The sequence below is a fragment of the Prenolepis imparis genome, unplaced genomic scaffold (assembly GCF_030444845.1).
Source record: "Prenolepis imparis isolate NDT839.2.m4 unplaced genomic scaffold, iyPreImpa1.0 SCAF_7, whole genome shotgun sequence".
NCBI classification, from domain to species: domain Eukaryota; kingdom Metazoa; phylum Arthropoda; class Insecta; order Hymenoptera; family Formicidae; genus Prenolepis; species Prenolepis imparis.
Genome location: NW_028141165.1, coordinates 4143230 through 4170715, shown reverse-complemented (window position 1 = coordinate 4170715; position 27486 = coordinate 4143230). Strand labels below are relative to the sequence as shown.

Here is a 27486-nt window from a genome sequence, read left to right as displayed (position 1 = left end):
TATAATATAAAATAATCGGACAGCGCGATAATTCGACATATTACGCGGTGACAGAAAATACACAATTAACAGAATGCGAAATGCCAAATTTCGCTAATCTGGCATCCTATTACTGCTTTTTAAACATACAAAACTCTATAACTTTTTTTCCTCTTTTTTCCATGATCTTTTCTCGCTACAATACAATGTCAGTTCACATATATAATCTATCTCTGTTTTTAATTGCAAACTGATTTTATGATTAACGAGACTAAATCTTGCTATTTAAAAAATTGATAAATATTTTAGGTATAACTGCTTTAAATATATAGATTTTATATATCTATATACATAAATTTGATATAATATTCGCAAATCTCGAGACTAAATATCAATTAAAACAATTTATTACTCACCGATACGATGCGTAACACCAGTGTTGTACTCGAACATTAATCTGTATAAAATATGGAAAAAGAAATTATTATTACGTGTAATTAAATTAAAATTAAAAAATTTTTATTCCTCCTTTTTTTAGATATTAATAAAAAGGTTACATAATTCCCGAAAAGAAATTTTTTAGATAACCTTTTACATAAAATGTAATAAAAAGATACATATATAATTTTTATATAAATAGTCTAAATAATTATAAATTTTAGATAAAAAAATATTGAAATATTTTATTGAATATTTTAGGTATTTCAAAATAAAACGTTTAAAATATTGTATGTATTACATTACACAATAATGTAAATGGATTATCATCGCGCAGAATATAAACGAGTAATTAATTTTCACAAGTAATAAATAATAAATTCAATAAATTGCTTACCCCAGGGTTGCTCTGCCGGCGCCCGATGCCTCCTCGGGCCTCCTCCTCCTCTCTTATCGCTTGTCGATCCTTCATGGCACTCACACGACACTCGCGAGAACACAATTAATTACGATCGCGCGCACTAATCAACACGATACAACGATTACGCGACACTTTATTCGTACTTCCGACGTACATATATTGACACGACGCGCACTTTACTATACATATAACAACACATTTGGTATTTCCCGGTATCTCTCGTGATGTACATCACCACATTTCAATCTCACCGTGCGAATGACAAGGTGATCCGGCGCCGAGGCGTCACTGCAATAAACAAAATACACATGTATTAGTAAAATTTAAGCTGTTCGTTTCCTTGCGGTTCAAATAACTAGTATTTGTCGTAATATATGTATGTTTCTCTGGAAAAATACGATCGCGACAAGTGTTAAAATACACAACCGTGATCATTCTTTATAATTAGCAATTATCGATCCACGCGATTAACTTTTACGATAAACGATGCTTTGTTTTCTTGTGAGATTTAAGAAACGAAAAGTTAATTAGAGATTCAAAGAACAGAATATATTCTGCATGCATTTATTTTGTAATCTTATAAATATCTATTTCAAAATGATACCGAATTAACAATACAGTGTTCATTTTGTGTCGAATATTGTATGACATTTAATTCGTTGCCATTAATTATTAAATAATAATGAATTTTTGTGACTTTAATATCTCGATCCTGCGATTATTTCGCGTTCTGAATCCGAAAATGATTGTCAAATTACATTTAAATCAGCCAAAAAGTTAAAATGTAAAGCGAAATAAATTTAAATCCCAGCAAATTTAAGATAATAATTATCCGACAAATATACTGCAATGAAATAATAATTTATAATCAATAATATTTATCACTTTAATTCCTATACTTCAAATGTATCGCGAGAAATATCTGCTTTGAAATAAATAATCGTCAACCTGCTTATGAGCTGATTACACGAGATACAGAGAGATAATAGCGACGTATTCTTACATTTTGTGTAACGATATGTAAATGCAACGTAGTGGGGATGTCCAGACGCCTCATTATAATGAGAGAGAGAGAGAGAGAGAGAGAAGGGAGATTGAAAGGAAAAAGGACCGACATATCAGACGACAAAAAGTAGAAAAGATTAATATTATTCTGTCAATGGCCTTACGAGAGTTCGTATGTTAAGAAAGATATCTTAATTCATTATTAATTCTTTTATCTTAGCAGCTTTCGATAGCGATTCCATTCAGTCCTCTCATAAAACTAATTTTCCTTACATAATTAATCGTGGATTAATTTCACACAATTAATCAAGTTGATAACCTGTAATTATTCGTAGCTATATGCTTGCGTGTGATGTCTTCTAGTATTATATGTATCTCTCGAAAAATACGTTCGCGACAGGTACTAAAATATACAAACGTAATCATTCTTTATGATTATTAATTTGCCTATCATTTTCGGATTGATAGCGCATAAGTAGTCATATACGAATCACAAAATAGATTCAAAATTATTTTTAATATTTTATATTTAAGTATTTATTTAAAATAATATTTAATAGAAAATATAAATATACATATACGAAAGAATGTAAAACACTTTGTAGCATTTTATTAGAAGTGATTCGAACAACAAAAGATTAACGTATCAATCGTTTATTAATAATTTGAAAGGAACATAAAATATTTCGCATGTAAATTTATTTTGTAGTGTGTTAAATATTGTGTAACGGTAAGAGTTAACTACAACGTTCGGCGCTTGTCGTTTTCGGCCTATAACGCTATTGTTGACACGCGGTCGGTTTGTTGTCATTCGCGCAGCGAGAGTCGAGTGAACAGGCAGCAGCGCGAGCTGCTCCGTGTGTTATTGTTGAGTGAAACGTGATTTCGACAAGGATAGTGAAATACTATATAAATGCGCGATTCTTACGATTAGCTATTATAAATCCGTACGAATAATTAATTCCTACTATTATCGCGTATTAACTCGATTCGCAATAGTATTAAGTGAGATATCATTTTTGAATGGACTTAATTATGTAACTTTGTACAGACGTTAATATGTTGCAATATACGTAAAGAAGTTGCAATGCGCATTTTATACTAACATTGAAAAGTATTATGCAATCGTTATATCCTTTTGATTAATTCGTACGTGATTATTTGTACTTTCGCGAGTGAGTATCATGAAGGAGCGAAAGATAAAGAGAAAAGAAAGAAAAAAACGAAGACATCAGACAATAATAAAGCAACCATTTGTGAGTGATTTATAATTTATTAATTGTAAAATTATTAATTGTGAATTGCTTTCTCTCGTGAATTATTTTACATGATTATCAATTATGTAATATATTACGTATATAGAAAATATTCCAGATTTTATTATTTTATTAAAATATTTAATGAAGTATTTATACATATTTATATCTATAATAATTAATATTTTATATAAATGCACATATTATATGTGTGTATAATATATATGTATATATTTTAATATCATTTATGATTTATAACTATAATATTTATAGATTATTCTCTTTCTCTCTCATATAAGAATTAGATTTTTATCATATTTTATTATATTTTATAAATATATTGTATAAAGAAAATTTTAACGCAAAAATTATATTACTTTTTTATTAAATATTAGAGTTTTTAAAGATGAATGAAAAAATGCATTAGGCTCAATAATTTTTTTAAGATATTAATTATTTTGAACACTGCTTTTTAATCTGGATATATTTATATTTTATATCATTTATTCTTATAAATTGTTTGATTTTATAAAACAATTGATATTGTGTGAAGAAATTATATAGTGCTAATTAAAAGAGTAGCGTAACGACGAATATCTTTATGCAAAATCGAAAGTAAAAGAAATAATGGAAAAAAAATTCGTGAATACTCCACATATTCCAAACTAAATAAATCTGCAAAGAAAGCATAAAATAAATATAATATAAATAAAATATATAAAATGCTATAGTGTTCTATAATTTTTCTCATATACTTATATATATTTATATTCTCTGCTAAATTATTTTAAATAAATATTTAAATAAGTGTAAATATTAAAAATCTGTTTGCGCTTAATTTAACGAATGTTGAATATGAATGTTGAATTTGCTAGACAAATATATCCTTCTCAGCAAGGATTAACCTTCTATCGATCTAGCTTCAAGCTTCCAATAGCATCTGAGCTTGTAGTCGTGACCTACCAAGCTCGTAATTAATATCAGTCTTCTGGCTGCTGGAATCCACCGTAATGCACAACCAAAATGCATCTGCCTTCGAAGAGGCATATTGCAATATTAGTTGCGTCAAGTTCGCGGCGTTAGGAATCCCGATAGCATTCATGTGTATATAGATTGATTAGACGTGCATGCACGCACGCATTTAACGACGCAAATCGCACATATTCACGAGGGATCTTCGCGTGTTACGCATATCTGAGAAACATGAATAGTTAATAGTATATGCGTTATGCGCGCGCGATCAGATCTACGGAAATCATTGCTAATATAGGGAATAATATTAAACAATGATGAGTTTCGTAATTTCGTTGAACGTCTGATGAGGTAACAAGGTAAAATTCGATATCGAGATTTTTAGAATTTAAAGGTTGCAAAAGTTATCGGATCCTTAATACTCTGCATTAAAAATTGTATTGGAATTTGGTATCCATGAAATTTTTGAACCTTTTCGAAACTTTAAATCTCTTCAATCTCTATTTTCCTAATATAATCTATTCTTTTTCACATAGCAATTTTATATAATAATTTTATGCACGAAGCGATAATGCAATAAGAAAAAAAAACATTAAAATTTTTAAATATTTATGCATTGTACTTTAGATACTTGAAATTTTTTTAGTCTTTAATTTTGAAGTCTTAAGCCTCCAGCGCTTTTCGTCGTCAAATTCTGGACATTTTTCAAAAGTCTTTTTAACGATTTGTCAAACAAAGTTTAGCCTTGATGTGACGGTATTTTAATGTGGACCACCTCCCTCTTTCTCACGGCATTCCCGCGGATAGCGCAGGGAATATATATATATATCTTAAAAATGCTTTGACATACGCACACATATGCGCCAGATACATACATTCTTCGTCCTTCAGAAACAAGTTGCAGACACGCTTAAGCGAGCGCATGCTGTTCTAGCAGCCGGTACCCGAAACTATTTCCCACATTATGTTCGCGGTAGTCACGGAAGGATGACTAAGGAAGCGCAAGCAAGGCTGGTGCAAGTAACGAAGAGGGCGAGCGCAAGAGACGGTGCAGGAAGTTGCCGCGAGCAAACAGACTTCCTTCCAAAATCCAGTCGTAATTCAGTTGCTCATTGCACGAGCGCTCGAGATGCGTTCCGATTTTTTTTGTTTTTTTTTCCCGTGAAGAACTGAAAGAGATCCCGCGCGCGACGGCGTATAAAATAAAATCTTCTCCTTTTCGTTTGTTTCCTTTCTTCTTTTTTTTTTTTTTTTTTTGTTTGCGTAATATAGCACAGGCAAATTGGAACGGTGGACTTAAATATGCATCACTATGCGTTAATTCATGCGCGAGGTAACGAGGGGGGCGGTAGGCGAAAAAAGTGAGCGTGTTGACAATAATGGAGCACGTTTAAAGGGGGAAAAGGGAGCGATTACGGCAGCGCGAGACATACTTCCTCGTCCTGAGGCACTTTGTAACTGGAATGGATGCGGGCGGGCCGAGAACACGACGTCGCTTAAAGTTGAAACAAAGTTCCCCGACGGTGGAAGGAACTGACTCTCTCCGGAACGTACGGGGTGACCCATAATTCCCGGGCATTGTTCTAGCTATCTTGCGGCAGCATTGCGTGCCGACTCTTTGTACCGTTTCTTGTCAAGTAATGTCAACAATACGTAACTCGGACGTGTTTACGAAACAAAATATTTACGCGTATATTCCGCTATGAAAAATTAAATATTCAAAAGTCTACGTGCGCGTAAAGTCGAACGATGGCAAAAGCGAAATATTCGAAGCTTACTCGCATAAGCATTTACGAATCCAAGTTTTATATATATATATATAATATATATAATATATATATTATCCGAGTCACACACATATACAGAGAGAAAGAGAGAGAGAGAGAGAGGCAGAAAGGCATTGCAAAACCTCCGCGTGCGGCGAAAGCAAACCATATTCGGGATGCCGATAACTGCAGTTTTCCTGTGCAAAATCATTGAATACGGTGCGGCGAGAGCATACGGAATAGGGAATGCCGAATAATAAAACGAGGATGCGCAAGAAATTTTATATCTCGTAGCACGACGGAGAAGCGGTGGCGAACGTGGTGGAAAATTACAGGAAGCGCGTAACTCGACTAACTTTTCCGGATTTTCCACAGAGTTTGACCGCCGAAATAAAATCGAGCGACAATCGCTTCCGTCGGAGAGGACAGAAAATTTCGTTTTCAACTTTTGTTTAAGCAACGCCCGGTTCTCGAAACGGGATGGGAGAGGGGATTATAATAACTTCCGATTATGTTTGCGCACTCTGCTTTTCAGTCTTGTTGCAAATTTTTCTCTTTTGAGACATTAAGCTCTGAAATTTCCTTCACTCGAAGGAAATTAAAATGCTCGCAGCGTCCTGATATTATCATCTTTATATTATTTCAAATAATGTGGCAAAGTGTGTGCGGATTTAAATATGCGCTGTAATAAAAAAGCTTTTAGCGTTCTTGGGTTTACTATAAAAATTATTTAGAGCTATATCTCGAAGGAAGTGAAAAACCCGTCGAGAAATTTTCTATTGTAGGACAGATCGTTTAAACTGTTCGCATGCTAACTCCGCTACTCTGCTATGATATGTACCTATTGTCTGACATATATACGTGGTTTCGCGCTATATATCTGTGATATTGGAGTAACGGAGTCGGATGAAAATTTTGGGAAAAGCGACGTAACGTGCTTCGAGGGGGATGCTCGAAGGTGAAACAACAACATTTCTTCGGGGATGTTTCGCGGCGTGTAATAATGTTAGAATTCGTTCGTCGGGCGAGAAACGGATGCGCAACAAGCCGTACCTACACGTGCAATAACAATAAAAAACTGCAAGACACGCACGCAATGCGTTCACCGCGCTAGTCTAGAATGCAGATCAGCGGAAAGTGATGCCGCGCGCATATACCTTTATTTCCGGTGCGGTTTGTTCGTCCTCCTCGCTCGCCATTTCGGTGCTAAAACTAACACTACGGCAATACGCGCATGGCATCGCCTTTATGGGACGACATTTTAAATGGAAATGCAAGCGAGTGGCACGAACGAGAGCGAGCGCCGCGAGAGTTTCGAAAAAGCACGATCCATCCCGGAAAGGTTCAACCTTTCTCTGAGTCTACAAGTCTCCGGCATTCGATTTATTCACGCTTAAGAGTATCTCCTTTGAGAATATTCTCGGTGCACTGACAATTTAATCATATCTTCCAGAGATGTAATTCGAGCAACGAAGACCCCAAAAAGTATCAGCGTACAGACAGGCATGTTTTTATTATTTATCGCGTAACGATTTCCTAGATCTGAAGATTAATCAAAAATTCAAGGAACTTTAGTTCGAAGAGGTTTGATATAGGTAAATTAATAATGATGCAAATTAATAATGATGTAAAAATCTAAGAAATTTAGATTAAAAAACTCCAAAAAAAAGGAATGGATATCTTGTTTTTTTTAATCGAATTAATCGCGATAGCTTATTTGTCTGATTTTGTTTTATTTTCGATGTAAGAAGAGAGCGTTCAGCGAAACGATGGCGCTCGGTTGATGACCGCGACGAATGGAAATCGATGACGCAGCTCCAAGCTACGCCTTGCAACCTATATATTTATATACATGCACACGTTTGTACATATATGTATCGTGCATTTACGCCATTGGTAGCTTAGTCCGGCTGTCGGCGTTACTTTGGCTGGCGCGACGTTTTCCAGTAAAGGAAAATCGTAGCTCCATTTGTGCAGTCCGCTTTCAGCAGCAAACTGGATCGGCAAAACCACCGTGTGTTCGAACGAACGCCGCGGAATGGATTTCAGGTCACGCTCGTGGCATTCCGATAAGAATTCGCAGATGCGAATATTTAAAGACCGCGAACTTTCAGCGCTACTACATCGGCGGCAGGGACGAGGAAGTCCCACGAACCGGGGAATCTGGGGCAAAGTCGAGGCGGAATCGAAATCAGGTTTAGAGTTAACCCTTCCCCCTGCGGCATCGTGCTGCACAAAACTCGACTGCATTCGGTTACGAAATTGCACCCGATCTATTTTTCCGCGAGAGAATAACTCTCCTCTCGCAATGTAATTTCTATCCCAGATGTTTGCTCGCAATGTGTACGCGGAATAACGTTGTTATACAAATTGAAATAAAATTTATATTATGGGCATATCATATACCGAAAGAAAAGGAGAATTAACAGACATATTCGCGTGCGCGATAAAATATTTTTAGAGAAGCGAAAGATTTGCAATTTTAGATAAAGTTAACAAACAATTGCGCGTAATACGAAACACGCATGCAGATAATTAACGATAACGGAATTAAAATTGTAGGTGTGTGGCCGAAAGTTTTAATCAAAAATTTATCCACTTTACCACTGACATTCTGTTACATTCGCGGTGAGCGATACCGTCATGCTATTACGTGACTATATCTGAATAAGAGAAACCGATAAAACGACTATTAATAATCTCAAATCCGATCTCTCAATAAGGTCTCGCGATTTCCCGTACCGATGATCAAAGGAGAGAAGAATCTATTGTCTTGGTTGCCAGAATATCAAATAACGCCCCGCGGGGGTGTCGACATAATACAAGTATATGTTCGAGATATTTAAAAATGTATATAAGCATAGTGAAGATTACGGAGAAGCTAAAAATTGAGAAATTAAATATTCACGGATATTCACGGATGTGGAAAAAAAACTAAAATCGTTGTAAAGTATAATTAAAAATTTAGAAATATCAAGATTAAAATTTCAAAGCTTCGCAAAATAGAATCTCAACCGATATTTTTAAATTTGTAACAACTCGAAATACCAATTAACATTTTTAATTTTGAAAAATTGTAAAAATTACAAAAAATTCCAAAAGACAAAAAATTTAAGAGAAATAAAATTCAAAAATCGACGAATTAAAAATCTATATATATTCAGTGTAGAGTTATTTGTATAAGAAGCATGCGCGAAAAATACTCGATTAAAAAACAAACTTTATAGAGGAGAAGCTTTCGCGTGACGTCCAAGTTAGTCCGTGTTGAGCAAACATTTCTTTAACTACGGCCGACGAAAGTTGCGATGAAGAAGGATGTCACGAATCGTTAAAGAAATTATCTAATTCAGTGAACATTCCCATAGATATACGCTAAATGTATTTGGATTCTATGTCGTGAGAATTAATAAATCCGCACGGTTCAAAACGAACGTCGAAGTGTCTCTAAGACTAACATAAATTTTTAAGATCGACATTAAAGGATGATATATCCATATTTTACGGTAGTATTTTTCATCATATAAATTCCATTTCGCAAAATTTATTCTTAAAAAGATTACTTGATATATTCGTTAAAAAATTTTTGGTCTTTTTTCTTTAATCGAAAATCAGCTATTTATTGTTTGACGAAAGAGAAAATAATTTTCGAGTAAACTTATTACTCGATATAAACTGAATCCTTAATATATCTCGAATATCGAATTAGGAATCTTGGGCAGAAAATATCAAGTAATACTAGGATTACACGAAATCCGCGAACGCGGATAACGATGCAGATACGCTCGATGACGCAGCAATCGAGACGGATTTACGTGTCTGGCTCTAAACAGCTGTAACTCCTTCGCGAAACGAGTTCGTAGCCCTTGAAAGGAAAAGCGTCGGGTGAAAGTGGGCCGATTAATATCGGATCTTATGCGCGACTTTCGCGACTGCGATCTAAAGCGATCGACTCGTCGAGACAGGGGTTATAAATAAAGCCGAAATCAGATGAAATCCCATTTCGGGGTCGTATCATATTGGCCACCTTCCAATAGCAGTAACGCACGTACAATCCGGCTCGACGGGGCAAATCCAATCCATTTGGCTTGACCCAGAATTCTCCGCTCACATCCATCTACGAATTCATATACTGTCTGCCTTGCATGTGCAAGTACGGCGCGTACGAGAGCGAAACAAATTATTGGCAAGCGCGAATTAACAATTTACATTGGAAATATGTCTAGACTCGCACGATAAAATTTATTAATCGCGTGAAATATGTCTTCGCGTAAGATATTAATATATTAATATAAATTAATAATTATTAATTAAAGTATTCTATTCATTTCTAAAGATATTCTTTTCTTCTAATCGCAACTAAATTAGATTAATTAAAAAAGATTTATAACTTTTCTTATTTGGAACCGCTGCTTGTAATTTTTAATGTTTTTGCTATTTATTTTAGATTCTTATTTTTCATAAATTATATTATCAATTCGTTTTCGTTTGTATTCGATAAAGATATTCAATATATTAAACAAATTAGAAAATATGTATAAAAATATATAACGAAAGTTGTGACTATGTTTATCGATTCGAGTAAGGTAAGCAAGTGGATCCTATAACTTTGTGTCTAAATAATAAGTGTTCGGAGGGAAGACAAAGGCAGCGCATAATAAAACGAGAAGCTTGAACGGCGACTACTTTAAGTTTAAGAGCGGGATACTACGGGAGCTTTCAAGAGTCATTTTCAACGCATAATTCGACGCTTTTACTCGATAAAATCTCAGACGGTAACAATTCGCTTGCCGCGTCGCGTCATGTACTTTCACGACGCCACAAAACTTTGACTGCAACGGCACGATATCGCGAATGATTAAAATATCCCCCGACAATCGACCCCGTGCTTTTGTGCTTTAAGCATTAATATTAAGCGAATGAGAGGTGCTTTATCGAATAGAATGCATTATGCAATGATGGTGTTCACTGTCGGGATAATTGATTTTATTCACGTTCTCGAGACGAGGGATTTATCGGACGCTTTACGAGAGCACGCGTAACGATCTGATCTAATTTGTGTGTGAGTGCGTGAAATCGTCATAAAATATATATCGGTACTGTTGCTGCGACAAATCCTTGAGCCAGTTGCTCTCTCAACAATATTGAATCGCGAAGCACTGGCGGCACAGCGGATTAATTATACAACGTAATGCGATTAAAACATTGTTTTGTAAAACAAACATTAATCAAAGAGAGATAACAATAACAGGCGAGACGGAACGAAACAGTTTTAATTGCTCGTAGATCGTACTAAGTAACGTTATGCGCGAACTTTTCCCAGTAAACTCGTTTAAAAACGGATTAAGCCGGAATGTTCGTGTATGTTTATGTCCACCAACGAAGTACGTTAACAGAGCGAGTGAGTCTAATCAGAATGGCATTACACTATAAAATTCCACTTTACAAATCTGAATGTCGCGAATGTGACGAATGTATTTCTGAAGTTTTTACGCATACACTCGCGAAATTCGGTCAAGTGTTGTCTAACAAATGATAATATAAATTTTGTTTATTTTAAGAAACAATAAACTGGAGTTAACCATCGCTAAAATTGAAGACTTGATAATTTAATATTTTTATTATTAGAAGACGAGAGGATATTCAATTTATTAGTAAATTTCGCGGAAATGATAACAGGTCAACGTTCCCTTTTCCGCGGTCAATTTCGGAATAACGATCGACAGGCGATTGGTAAATATCGGTAATGAACAAAATACTCGACCGCGCGGCTGACTTAGCATAATAATGAAATACCGAAAAGGAGTGCTGGCGCCGACGTTGAATTAATTCGTTCACAATGGAATCGCGACGATAGGCAGACCGACTGTTAGCATAGGTCCTGAAATAATAATTCTCGTCGGCTGTTTGCTAACGAGGTTACCGTGGCCGAGATTATTCCTCGAGGAGAGGTGCTTGGACCGGGCCTGAGAGAGCAAGGCCGAGGAGAGACAATAGGATGAATAGCACTACGGTGAAAGGAAGCGTAGGATCAAGTAGGATGCAAAGGCAACCTCTAGATAGGTCCTAGAACGCCGCAAATGAAATTGAGAGGGGCGCAAATTGCCGCGTTCGCAGCGTATGCAAAAGCACGAAAATTCTCCGGGATATGTCTCTAAAAATCTATAGCGACTTCGCTGCGGAATTATTCACAAGCTTAGATCTCTCCCGCTTAGACATTCGAATTATATTATAATATCTAAATCTCTATCTACTGTGTGTTACTGAATCTCCAATTATATATCTCCCCTTGTTACACCAGTCTACACGTAAAAGGAGCGTGCTCTGAATCACAAAACACTCTCGGCGCCTGACTACCGAGAGATAAATAATTATTATTATAGCGCACACACGCGGTTGTAATACGAATTTCGCTATATCCTCCAACGCGATGGTGAGTTAGGGAGGCCGCAGCTCGTAGTCATGCGTTAGGTAATGTTACGTATGTACGTTCGTGTATATTCCGACTGTGAATTATTTCCACCCGGCTGTTCCCCTTCGTGACGGTGCGCAAGCGAATGGTACAGATTTATCCGGGTCCGACTTCTGGCCGACTGGCACTACGTCGCCCAGTAGTGTCGCCCAGGCTCGAGTCGGACGGGGAGCCCCGGCCTGCGGAAAGCGAGACACCTGCCTTATACCGTAACGCCAGGACGGAGGTAATAAAGAGTGTCATCGTTTAGCAAAGCCCCTGGAAAGGTCGGCGATAAAGCTACGCTGACTCTGTAAATGTAACTCAAGGCAGACGGGCGTTAAACCGCGGTTAGAAATGCCACGGCGATAAAAGCGTCCTGCTATATTCCGCTGCAGGATTATACCGGGATACAAAACGTGGCAGGCTTAATAGCGGGCATGCTACGTCAAACGCAACGACGAATGATTCACGGCTCTTTGTCGATTTTTTTGCACTGCATGCACAGCTTTCGATACGTGCGCGCGAGTCGGAGTTGACATTGCGCTTTAAAATCAGCGAAAAAAAGTTTTTTTTTCGAAAAAAAATCATTTTTATGAGATCCCCTGATATAGTATAGTATCGCTCGATATTGTGTTTAACGCACGGTAAATATAATATATTTTATTTAACGTATCTTTTTTATGCGCTAATAAACTTGCGAATTTATGTGAAGGTTTATATGGAAATCCGTGAATATATATAATATAGTTATGATTTTTATTAATTTGTGAGATTTTTTTTATTATGCTCTTAAACACGAAAAATTAAGGGCATTTATAAATTCGTACCTCTGGCGAATGAAGCATGGCGAACATATTATAAAAAGACAAGAGCAAACATATTAAAATATTACGAATGAGCGAAGATACGATCGAACTTCTCTTCGAGATGCATACATCACGATTGAATTATCAAAGACGTGTTAAATTACATTTCATAAATTGACTCAATTCGCACGATCGCACGCGCGACGGAATTTCCCTCTCTCGTTCTCAATTTTACATGGAATGATAACTCCTGATTACCACGCGGAAAGAATTTATTGCGCTTCACTCGCGCAATCATTTTTGACACCTCGTTAATTTCAACGAGAGACAGTCGAAGGACAGAACTAACCGTCGATCTTCTTCCGCGCTTAAACTGTTCTGTTCATTCATAACTATAATACTGTCGATTGCAAAATTCTTTGCAAATGCATTAGGAATTTACAACGATCGGTCGTCAATGTATTTGAGAAGAAAGTTGCTTGCACAGAACAAATAGTTCTCTCGCGGATATCTCTTGACAAGAATACTCATACTTCTTTGAATTGCTTCGCAAATTATCTTATATTTGCGACTATTTGCACGAACTTTTGCAATGAAAAGTTTGCGCATTAAGCATCACCGATGTATGCATGCAGATCCTCTAATGCGCACTTATGCTTATTTATGCTCGGGGCTAAATCACCTCAACTATTATAACGAGTTACGCGTTCGTTCGTGTTCGCCAACACGGACGAAGTTTACTCGTCCCTATCACACGGTGGAAAATCCTATCGATGGATAGAAATTTCAGATTATCTAAGTCTGCGATGATTAATGTCAAACTGTCCCGGACTCCATTGATACATTGTCAGACTGTCCATTGACGTGGATCAGGTATCTTGAAATTTTTATTTTCAATAATCGATATATCTGCGACCGCGGACACGTAGTTATTTTGAGACGTGAAATATGGATATACGGGATATATGGACATCTAGTTGGACGCGCGGGGATAGATATAACTAGATAATTGAGAGAGTACATAGACATACATAGATAATCAATGCGCATAGTTAGGGATGTAAATAACTAGACACGCAGATTATTAGGCAGGAAACGTCAATGATTAAGCGTACAGAGGATCAGTACTTAAACGTATATACGTAGATAATATACGATTACAGCGTATACACTATGTGTAATGTCAAATATTCTTATACGGTTTTTAATAATGCAATGCACACTGATTGTCACAGAACCGAACCGTCGTTAACAATTGAAACATTTACTTAAACATTTAAAAATATTCGATGTAACTGTTGACATGACGCCCGAGTGGAAATTTTGCTCCTATTTTCAATCTCTATTTTTTCATGTTTATGGATTCTGAAGAATTTTGATAAGGTTTATTTATATAAGAATTGTATTGTATTGAACTGTTGCTTTGTACTTCAATAGTAAACGAACAATTTCCCACGTAAAAATTTAAAAGAGAAGTTTTCTGTAAAACTTTGTTTTAAATAATTTTAAAATGAAGTGATCTGCTTAAAGTATCAAAGTAGATATTAGATTGAACATTGATTGTAGGAGAAAAATTTTAATGGAGAGATATATTACATATTTGTGTGAAAATTTAAATTGCTTTACTAAATAAACCTGCGTCTACCATAGTAATAAAAGTTTTTAGCAAAACTGATAAATTATCTAAAATTATATTACGTTAAACTTTCAAGATAATGCAGAATAAACAATATAAAAAGACAAATATAATATAAAAAAATATATAATATATAAAAAGTCTTTAAAAAAGGTAATTATAGGATAGATAATTATATAAGGTATTTATCTCGTCGTGTACGTCAATATTAATAATAACCAATTCTCACAGATAAATTCGAAGGTCAATCAAGAATCAATCAAGAATGTATTAATAACAATTGTTTAAATATCATTGGTATATTATACATATAAGTAGAATGTTCATCATATCATGTGATAAAAACAGCGCGCTTTCTTAAAATTTAAGAAATAAAATTCAAATTTATGATTCTGAATTTGAAAGACGATAAAAATATATTAGCGGACAGCGTTCTAGCAGATAGCGATTTGGCAGTACTTTTATATTTTCATTACCTTACCAATGTTTTTGTTCCATTACTAATCCGAGCATAAATTCTAGAATATGTTACTATCCTCCAGTAAGCGCGGTATGCGAAAGAAGCGAAAAAAAGGCAATATCTTTTAAACCCAATAAACATAATTTTTTCAACTCAAATTCGATTAAAATTAGATGATAAATTTAATATTAAGAATTAAAAAGTTTAATAAAAAAATCTCTTCCGCATAGTATGACTCTAATTAAATCCTTTTCTAAAAAAAGATATGTAAAGTCGATACTCGCATATATCGAAGTTTACTGTTGTCGCTTTTCCGCAATGCAAATTAATATGTTATAATATACCTTATCCGCGATTAATATTTTTTGACAGAAATCAGCTGATAACTATCAAAAATATTAATCGAGTTTAAAGTATTATAACATATTATTTAAAACATATTATTTTATTTTATTTTATTTTGAACAAATTGTTAAACTACTACTAACCCTCGCAATGATAGCCTCTCGATGTTATGAATATAACGCACAATGCAAATCGAAATAGTCAATCAGCATCGCGGAAAAAATGCAACAATACTTGCAAGAATCGACTTACAATTAACATGCCTTTTTTAGAAAGAGATGTTATAATATTTTAAATTCGATTAATATTTTTGACAATTATTAGCTGATTTTTGTCAAAAAATATTAATCGCGGATAAGATATCATAACATATTATTTAAAATATATTATTATTTAAAATATATTATTATTTGTAATATTTTCAACATATTATATACACCCCCATTACCGCTATAGAAATGATATAAATAAATAAACAATTTCTCACTCACCGATACGTGCAATAACGGAGTTGTAGTACACAGCACATTGATCTGAAAACAAAATATTCAAATTATGTATATACATATATATATGTCGAATATCTCATAAACAATACAGTTTAGAAAAAATGTTTTATTTTGCATACCTCACAGTTGCCCCGATGTCGCCCGATGCCTCCCAGGGCCTCCTCCTCCTCCTCCTCTCTTGGTCCATGGTAGCACTCACGACACTCGCGAAAATACGAATAATTACGATCGCCCGAAACTTTACACGGCACTCCCGACGCGCGAAACTTTACACGGCACTCCCGACACGACGCGTGAATCGCAATGCTATCTGTAACAAATAAAATACATACATATATTAGAATAATCTTATTATTTCGCATTATAACATACACAATATAAATATGTAAGCTAGAATTAACGATAGATATATCCACGGATCGCAACACATTCGCGCGCGCGAAAACAGATTAAGTTGGGTTATGTTGGCAAGAGATTTTGCATCGAATTTTTCGCGAAATATGCGTTTCGAACAATTACGACTACATATTAACGTTGAAATTATGATATGCGATTGATAAATATTACAATACAAAGGTTAGAAATTGTTTCTAACGATTATGCTTACTAATTAATCACAGCGGGACGCAGCTCGAACTGCCTGACTCGCGGCGTTTCGGTAATGGCCGCTATTCTACAAACATCGGCAACTTCACTCTAATAACGCGCGCGCGATACTATATACATGACTTATAATATTAATAATTAATTAAAACTCGAAGGAGATTCGTTCGAAAAGATATAGCTTTAGAAAGAAAAAATATTAATCGAGAATAAGGTATTATAACATATTATTTATAACGTATTACTATTTTATAACTTTTACCATATTATTATTTTAAAATTTAATTAGCAAATTATAACATACACAATATAAATATAAATAGGTAAACTAGAATATTTAATTAGCAAATTTTATTAATATTTTTTGACAGAAAAATCAGCTGATTAAGAGACATTGAGAGAGAGAATGTCTCTTTCTCCGCAATAATATTTTCTCTCTCGTATTCATAGAAATGTTTTCGAAATGTCTAGTGTATTTGAAGCTTGATTATTGTAAAAAATAATTAATTTGTTAAAATAAACAATTATATAATTAATTTATTGTATAATAATTAATTTGGATAATTTGTCAGTGTATCTACCGAGCAATCACGTCTGATTAATGTCTTATATTACTACTGAAAAAAAATTAATTGAAGCTCTACATGACATATATGATTAAAGCGTCAGCTGATTAAAGCGTTAAGTTATAATTAATAATGTTATAAAAATTTAAATAATATAATATGTATTAAATAATAGGTTATATATATATATATATACATATATATATATATATATATATATATATATATATATAATACTTTAAACTCGATTAATATTTTTGACAGTTATCAGCTGATTTCTGTCAAAAAATATTAATCGAGAATAAAATATTATAACATATTATTTACAACATATTATTTTAATTTTTAAACATATTATTATAACTTTAATTATAATTTTAATATTATTATAATTTTAAAATTTAATTATCAAATTAACGCTTTAATCAGCTAATTTCTGTAAAAAAAATATTAATTGAATTTAAACAAACTTTATATTATTTTGAAAAAATATCATTTTTTTAACATAAAACCGAAGAATGGCGCGCGTTTGTATTGTTCTTGTAATATTTAATAATGAATTTCTTCTATTAACAAACTGTTGAACTTTTTACTAAAAAAAATTGCATTTGGATGAAATAATCATTCTATTATGTTAACGTAATTTGTGTACTAATTTGCGAAGGAGTCGCCGCTCTTTAGTCTTCGATAATTCTATCGCGAAAATTTAAAGACTACGATCGCCGTGGCGCATTGTAAAAAAAACAATACCAGCAACCTTTCATCTCACGAGCATACGAGCATCGATCAGACAGGGCTAATTAAGGTAACCCTCGACAAAAAAATGCCTGAATGCCAGCGGCTAGAATAGTGCAAAAAAATGCAACTCTCTCTCCCTCTCTCTCGGCGCGCGATTGCTCCAACGAATCAAAAATAAAATAAAAAGAACAAAAAACACTCTCTCGTTCTCTTTCTCTCTCTCGCGAAAAGTTCATAGGAAAAATAGGATAAACGCCCTCACATTTCGGGCGTCGGTCTGCCTCGAGAGGCAAAGTAAAATCCTGTAAATCAGAAATTTTTATTCGCTGAAATTTCAGTCAATTTGCAATTCAATTTCTACATGTCTCTGTTAATGATTCGTCTTTTTCAGGTTTTATCCTCTGAAAGATTGTATTTTTCTCAGTAGTAAAGATTTATCTCTCAGTAGTAAAAATATCCAATAAAGTAAAATGGAGTTTTTAAGTATCTAGAAAATTTTGGGCTTAAGAATTTTAGAGTATACATAGATCTACAGATAAAGTAAAATTGAAATTTTCATTAAGTATTTCTTAAAGAATAGTTCTTTTATTTTTATGGGCACATTTTTTTGATCCATTACGCGCAAACACATTCGTATATTCGGGAGTTTTGAATTACAATCGATGTTTCGATTGCATTAGAATTTGGATAGGCTTGTAAATTGGAGTTTTATTGGTCAAAGAGTAAGAGATGCAACGAGTACGTCAGGAAATGCGCCTGAAAGTCTCAACGGGATAATAGATGCAAATATAATCTGGCGGGCTTTCATGGTGCATTTAATGTTTCACAAGCATACAAAATGGATACTGTATGCCGGTGCAGTTACATCAGTATTACTGCAAAGTTCTGTGCCGCATACAAGCTAAGTATTGAACATGGAAAGTGAAGTTTGTAGATATCGAAAGTGTCGCAAAATTTTCTTTCTGATTTTTGTTTAGATTTTCCAACATTGCTTTCCAAAAACCTAAATCTCTTCAATCTTTATTCTTCAATATCTTAATAATTCTATAAACATTTATAATCAAAATACGTATGAGCTCGATATAACGTAATCTAATTGAAATGATTAAAATTGCAACTCTTTGATATAATTATCGTGAAAAGAGATCAATTCTATCGCAATTTTATTACATTGATAACACATACAAGTTTTCAAATATGTTCTCAGAATTTCTAAAAACATCTTCTAATTTGAAATATAGCTCGTTCACAACGGATTCATTTAATATCTCCCAAAACGCAATAAACGCACATGTATGAAACAATTTTATTTCTTACAATTTTCTTCGTTGCGATACCGCGACTTTTCGCATTGCGTGCGTTCTTCTCCGTGAATATCAAACGCATGCACGAGTATATAAATATATACTGGTCCATTGCGTATACCGAGATTAAATTTCTTGAAAGCGAGACGGACTGAGAAACAGTCGAGGTAAAATACAGCCGCAAGAAAACCGGATGCAAAGTTAATCTCGCGACAGCGAATAGCACGGCTCGAGCATTTCTTCGTGCAAATCAACAAGAGACGAGGAAACGACAAAAGTACTTGACACAAGTTATTTACAGTTGTTTCCAAACTGTCAAATACATTAATGCGTCAGAACTTTTCGACATGTTATTTTGTACGCAATTAACTCAACAGACATATACACACGACTCGAAATAATATATATTTTCAGATTTCTTTAAGAAATGCACATTTTGTATTTAAGATTGAAATCTTTAATTCGCGATGTAATCGATTCCTTAATAGAATCATAAATTATCGAGTACATTCTTAAATTCTCGTATCGCGCGGAGTAATCGAATTTCGCAATTGAAATGGCTTTTAAAACGGGCATTCAAACAAGATGCGATAAAGCAAATACTATGAGTTATAACATCATATCGATGATTATCGATTCCGATCGGTTATTTTTATCCGCGGCAGTAAACGGTACAGCAAGAAAACTTCGGCATTCCGTTACTGCACGATATTACAGCGTCGAACAATAAAACGCATCATGTATTATTTGGTGGAAGCTGCGACTATGAATCTTTCATGATATCGCCGACGAACGAGCGGAAAGAGTGCTTGGAGGTATACGGCAGCAAAGGATAAAAAGGAATTTCAGAACGCACCTTAACAAACATACATTTGCATATTGATTTATTCATTTAAAATGACTTTCTCAATGTTCTGATATAGCAAAAGTCTCGTGGAACTCTTGTTGCAAGAGATCCTAAAACTTTGAAACTCAGGGCAATAAGTTAAATCGCACGAGAGAAAAATTGCGCAATGTTTTTACATTTTTTTTTTTTTAATTTTCAATTTTATTATATTTGCGGTGAACTATTTGCGGTATATAATTTTTTAACCAAGAAAAAAGATTTATATAATAGTCACAATAAAGAACATTACACGATCTATATATTAAATCGTTGGTTCCGTTAATTAAAGTTGAAAAAAAGCACGCTAATTAAAACACGTTTAAAGAAGGCTCAACAAATTTATAACAAGATTCTATCAAGATTGTATCAAGATACAAGACTAAGAGAAACTAAGAGAATACGAGTATCGAAAAATCCGAAAAGAAAGAAAACCAATCTCAAGGGAGGGTGGGAGGGTGGGAGGGACAGATTAAAGGATTTATTAGGCTATTAGAATCGTACGACGTCGAAAGGAGAGCACGAGGGGGAACGCTACAGCCAATCTACAAGGCGGACGAGAATTACATGAATATAAGATACCCCCCGAGTCGGACGCGCACTGTCGAGAGGCGCGCAGTAGAGATAGCACGGCACTGGTCAGACACGAGAGAGGATTTCACCGCGGAAATAGTGGAACGAGGGTCGACGTGCCACCGCCACCAAAAGTCAGAGCCGGGGATTAGTACGTACATACACACGGGCGCAGCCCACATGGTCGGGAGATAATGGATTATCAGTCGGCGAAATTAGTAAGTGGCTTTGTCGTAATTGCGCGAAAGCCGTCTGACCGCGTCGCGTCGCTTGTTCGCGTTCGCGTTTGTCAGCGAGTCGATATCTTTTAATACCGCAAGAACCCCCGTGGAAACGACGATCTCTCGGGCATTAAGACCAGATCAGTAATATCAGACGCATTCCGCATCCGCGTAGAGATGAAAAATCATTCTTTTCCCGGAGAGAGTATTACGTCGTATATAACGAGGATGAAACGGCACGAGACAACCCGCGTTGCGCTCTCGCGCGAGTTAACACGTGTTTGTACTAATCCCCCGCATAGTTATGATTATACTGCACCACTCGAAACTACACGATGTCGGGGCGCACGAAGTAATTTCGAATTCGTGTATACGCGCGCTCTTAATTGAGCAAATATAACACCGCGATGTTTAACGAAGGGATCCGCGCGGGGACGCGAAGGATATACGTTGCGGATCCACCTACGAATTTCGTCCTTGTGTGCTCGTGCAAAATACGAGTACGTCTATTTTGTTCGCGTCAGTTTTGGGATCTGTAAACTGACAAAAGTTGTCAAACTTGTCGAAAGTTTCGAAAATTCTATAATTTGGTTGTTTCTTTCTTCTTTTTTACAATATATACATATCGAGAACGCGACGTTCCTTTAAGGTGAAGATAAAGATATCGGAGATATCTGCGAAATATTTAATACAGCCTCGAGTGCGGGCGGTGGATGACAAGAACTACGGCAGTCTCCCCCCATAATCCGGCATGTTATCGGAAAATCCAGTACTAACCTCCGACGACCTCTCTCGTTAGCACGCGGGGCTGTTGAAATAATTTTTCTTCCTTCGAGGAGAGAAGATCCAGCGATGCAAATTCGTTATTCGCGCGATATCTGAGGCAATTAAAGTAAAAGCGATTCGAGTTAATGATGCTAACCCGATTATGTCAGCGCGAAGTTAGCACAGCACGCTACTCGTGCCGACTTCTTAACATTACGACGATCAGCTTTAATTCCCTCGAGACAAAAGCTGTTAATTGAATCTGAAAGTTTTTTCACAACCAGTTTTTTTGAATGCTTAAGCAGTCGCGAGAGTTCTCAAGAGGATTTTCTCGTCTATTTATTCGTCTTTTCGTCACGTTCAGCATTGACATTTTATAGAGTGGCAAAGTTTAGAAAATCTTGAGGAAAAAAATTACGCTCTCAAATTCCTAAAAATATATTGTTATCTTTAGAAAATATTATTGTACTGTGATTAATTTTTAGGAAATGTATCTATTAACTCAATATGATATAAGTTACACGAGAATAAAACTATGAACAAGAGAGCGTGCGACATTTTGTCAGCAGTCTGATTTTCTTCTCTAGAAATTATATCGAGCACTTATAACAGCGGCAAAACCGGGAAAAACAAATACTTGGGATATGGTGGCTCTGCAATGTCCTCGAGGACATAATGCAACACAAAGTTGCTCCCGCAGTATTGCATTGTTTTCCTTGCTTTCTCTCTCTCTCTCACTGTTCTCTTTTGCACTGCTCTTTCTCTCGAATATGTATATATATACCTACATGTATATTCAGTGACTTCTTTGCGTTCTTTATGCTAAAGTATTTTGTAAAAAAAAAAAAAAAAAAAAAAAATCAGCGAGATCGAACGGTGTCTCGATTCAATCTCATCTCGAGGATAATTTGCGAAAATAGAGAGGAAAGGATAGCTTACCATCAATAACGGGCTATACTTTACCGAACATTATCATTAAGATAAAAATGCTGACGATAAGCGAGATGGGATGCCGAGAAGGCCGTCGAACGATAACCTTTGATTCGTTTTAGTATAGCGGTAGCCTGAAGGTTACGAGAATGGGAGAGGGAGGCAAAATCAATAACGCAGCTAATAATAAGTACGGAATCCCTTAAAGTGATGACGTTACATCCAATTTGTACCCCATTCTCCTAGCGAAACATAGAGGCTTCGGCTTTGTGGATTTTAAAGGCGATCGTCCGGAAAGTCCGGAAGTAAGAGCTCGAGATGGTCGGCGAGACGAGTTGATTTTTTTTAACCCAACGTTTTTTACTTTTACTCTCAGCACTTTTGCTTTCTCCTCTGCGCGAAAATTTATCAGCAATCGCGACGCGAAAAACTCTTTAAAAATAACTCTCCGCGCAATCACAAGAATCCGGGTTACAGCGTGATCCTGCTGTAACCCCGGGTCTTTAATCGACTACCGACGAGCGATCGCGCCAATATACGCTTAACAGCTTTCTGGCGCTTAACTGCCGCCCTAAACAAATGGCTGCAACCGCGAGCGAGCGATAGTTTTCGCCCTTCGCATAGTTCCGCCTTGCATACCGGTGGTGCACCGAAAATTTACGCTTCCCGAAATCCCTCAGAATTTCGTGATCGCCCATCTTGACGCCGATCCTGGCGTCGACACAAAAGTTCCGCCTCTCTCCCCCTTGACTACTTTTCACCGCGCGCGGAATACCCTGGGGGAGAAATTAGAGATCGCAATCCTCCGAGAATAAGGAATTCTCCAAGCAGTGAGATTCGCGTCTGAGAAAGACCGAGAGAAGCACAATCGTGAAAACTGACATTTCTGTCGAAATTCACAATATTTTATATTATAACAGAAATTCTGCATTTTTTAAAATTTTTTATATTATCTCAATATTGGAAACTCAATTCTCTTTCGAGTCTGAAATTTTTTAAGCTTTAAATGTTTTGATTATAGAATTTTTCTGCAAAATGTAAATTATTTAGATTTTGCATCTCTCGCACAATACAATTCTTTTATATATTTTATAATTGATCAATTCTTTTCCCATATATATTTTGAGAAATAAAAGAAACGGTTTTTTAGAATCGGTATAAAAAAAAATAAAAATAGATATCCGGCAATATCGAGAGCTTTCAATAAAAGTTTTCCAACTGAGACAAAACTTACAGTCGTCGTGTAGATTTAAAAAATTTCAAATCGAGGAGAAGAAGTCGTGGCTTATTTGCTTCTTATTTTCCGGAAGATGAAAGAGAACTAAATTAGTAAGCGCGGCTACCGAGAAAATCAGACATGATTATCGAGACGAATATCGCGCGACATAATTGTGATTCAATATTTGCATTAATTTGCGCTTGTACGAAATTCTATGCAGTGTCAAAGACATTGGGACTACTTGATTTCATCTCTCTAACGAACTAATCGTTCACATAAAACTGAAGGAGAAATTCGCGTTTGCACCGCCGGCAACAACTTTTCGCCGGCAATTCCTTAACCAATATTAAACCCCTTAATAAATCAAGTTATAAATTTCAATCAAGAATTTCTCGGAAACTTTCGTCTCCCTTGTCCGGAAGCTTCTTTCATCAGTCAAAGAATTTAACGTCGATTAACTACGCTACTACTAGTAATTAGCGTCAATATATTGACAGAGATGAATCCCGAGAGCGCAAGGAAAATCTCAACACGAACTTTGACAGAGACCGAACGGAAACTTCGGATTTTTTGATCTCTCGGTTTAGATCTTAAAAATTGCAAGGAACTCTACAGAAGGGGAGATATCCCTGGAGTACTGCGATTTCTTTCTTCTCTCTACCTTTCTCCTTGATCTTTTGCAAAAAAATAAAAAGAAGTAACGAACACATGGATGAACGAACAGATAGAAGAACGAATGAACAGATAAAAGTAGTTCCCTCCACTGCTGATGTATAACTTAGAAGAATCAGAAGAAAATATAAAACCAATCAGACAATCATCAATATAAAATGAGACAAGATAATTATGTGCCATTCCTTTGACAAAGTAATTTCTGTTAATTAATTCATTATATATCTTACGCAGAGTATCAGCTTTTAATTAATATTTTTAATACAAAGACAATTTATTATATCATTGAATATCTAAAATATTCATCTTATGAGGAAGTAAATGTTAATACGAATCACAATTTAAAATAAGATCATCTTTTTAAAATTTATTTATCGAGTTCCTAACATTAAAATGCTGTTTCACTTATTCGTGTGATATATATTTATTCTCACTTTAATAGTTTGTCATCTAGAAGTATTCTTTCGCTAAAAAAACGTTAAACTTTCATAAATATAACTATAATATATATAAATTATTTTTACATAATTCAACTTAGAAATCTCTGCTTTTTCTTCTTCTCTTTCTTCTGATTCGCGGAGTCGATGACGCGACTATTCGAGAGCGCGTCGGCCCTTTAAATCAAAAGTTCTTCATCGACATTCCGATCGAGTGGACACGAAAGCGCGGAAAGAGCTGCTCGATTATTCTCATTTCGTTCTGCCGCCATCACTTTAATGGCGTTGTTTCGTATCGGACGTAGGCCTTTGTGTGGAATATCGAATAGCTTTGAGTCGGTTCGGGCTAAAAAGTTTCTCATCGACATAACGCTCCGAAATATCGACGGTAATTTTTTTTCAGTATCGTTGATAGGATATATCCTTGCAACAGGATATTATAAACGTTTTCTCTCTTTTAAAGGAGATTATTATTTCATTCACAGCATTACATATATATGAATTTAATACTCTATTTTCAGGATTTCGATATAATTCATAGTTTTGCTCTTCTATAATGGATCGATATAAGTTCTAGAATTTCTAATATGTTTTAAAAAGAATTCTATATCTAATATGTAAAAAAATAAAAATCTAAACATATATATGTTAAATTTAATGTAAAATATGGTAAAAATATAATATATACATTTTTCTGATATATGAAAATTGGCATTTTTTTATTTTAATTAAAATTGAACTATAAAACTTTCCATAAAATACTTGAGATGTTCAGAACACTTGAGAAATGTCAGATTTCTGAGCACAAATTTTTAACCCGCAGAAACTTGACAAATTTTCACCTAAGAATTGAAAATTCGCTAGAATGTTTTATTATTTTTATTTTTATCGAGTTGTGAGAATTCTTTTTAAAACAAGAATTTTAAAACTTTTTGTAGAAAAGTCAGACTTTTATCAATTATATATTAAAATTTTGAAGACGCGAGATAATTTCACGAAGATCAATGTTATACGCTGTCAATATATTTTAATAATAATTAATTTTCTCTTTTATCAAATTTACAAATATTATTTTTCTTTCCTTACAACACTTTTCTTTTATTATCAACTAATTTATTAATCCCTTTCTAAAAAAGGCATGCAAAGTCGATTCTCGCAAGTATTGTTGCCACTTTTCCGTGTTTTAATATTTTCAACATATTATTTTAAAATTTAATTAGCAAATTAACGCTTTATTATCAGCTAATTTCTATCAAAAAATATTAATAAATCGTTAATTTTCTAATTAAATTTTAAAATAATAATATGTGTGTGAAGCTAGCGTATAATTTCGTGGAAGCTCATAAATAATTAAGAGTTCTGGCTTTATCTTCAATAGTAGAACTATTGAAAATAAAGCCAGAATTCTTAATTATTTATGAGGTTTCACGAAATGTGAGACGCCAGCTTCATACACCCCCATTACCCTTATAAAAATGTTATAAAATAAAGAATTTCTCACTCACCGATACGTGCAATAGCGAAGTTGTAGTACACTGCACATTGATCTGAAAACAAAATATTCAAATTATGTATATATGTATATATGTGGGGGGGGGGGTGTACAGAGTGTTTTGAAAGTCTGGAAACGGTCGAATATCTCAATGCAGTTTATAAAAAAATGTTTTTATTTTGCATACCTCACAGTTGCTCCGCTGTCGCCCGATGCCTCCCCGGGCCTCCTCCTCCTCTCTTGGTCCATGGTAGCACTCACGACATTCGCGAAAACACGAATAATTATGATCGCCCGACACTTTACACGGCACTCCCGACGCGACGCGTGAATCACACGCGTATTTCGCGTACATTGCACAATAAGAAAAAACGATGCGAAAATTATAATCGTACGAATCAACGTCCGTTCGACACTCGAGTATCTCGCAGTCAAACTCGCGTACAGCTTATCAGCAATGCTACCTGTAACAAATAAAATACATATATAAAATACATAAAAATATATAAAATATATAAAGAGATACTTAAACAAATATAACAAATATAACAAAAATTATGCGTTTTTTCTAAAAGAAATGTTATATATTTTAATTTGTTTTGCATACCTCACAGTTGCCTTGCTGTCGTCCGATATCTCCCCGAGCCTCCGCCTCCTCTCTTGATAGAAATTTGGGTAACTTAGCTTCCCATTCAGAATCATCCTTTATGATAAATCATAAGAAATATCATAAAGGATTATCCATCCAGGTACTAGAGCCCTCTCACCACGTCAAGGTGTACCCATTGAGAGGGGGGTATTATTGTTGACAATAATCCCCTCGACAAGTCAAGGTAACATACGTCACATTCATGTGAACGTACATAAATAATTCGCTTCCAGTGCTCTACTACTGGCATAAATAGTTACTGATACAGTAAAACTATCTAAAAGGCAAATTTACACAATGTTGAGAAATTTGCAATTGAAGTTGCAAAAAAGGGCAAAAAATTTTCACGAATTTTGTCATATTATAGCTACAATATGTGACGTGCTGGAG

The 27486-nt window shown here is 34.9% G+C and overlaps 1 protein-coding gene and 1 long non-coding RNA gene across 3 annotated transcripts in view; one reads left to right on the top strand and one right to left on the bottom strand.

Moving 5' to 3' along the window:
* Nucleotides 1-27486, top strand: part of LOC145938166 (PHD finger protein 14) — a 243433-nt gene that overhangs the window by 195464 nt on the left and 20483 nt on the right. The window lies entirely within an intron of this gene.
* LOC145938162 (uncharacterized) lies at nt 1018-27214 on the bottom strand. The gene is made up of 6 exons (XR_014425681.1): nt 27055-27214; nt 26635-26911; nt 26461-26502; nt 16164-16354; nt 16027-16068; nt 1018-1126 (listed from the first exon to the last, which is right to left on the bottom strand). It is a non-coding gene; the product is annotated as an uncharacterized LOC145938162 (long non-coding RNA).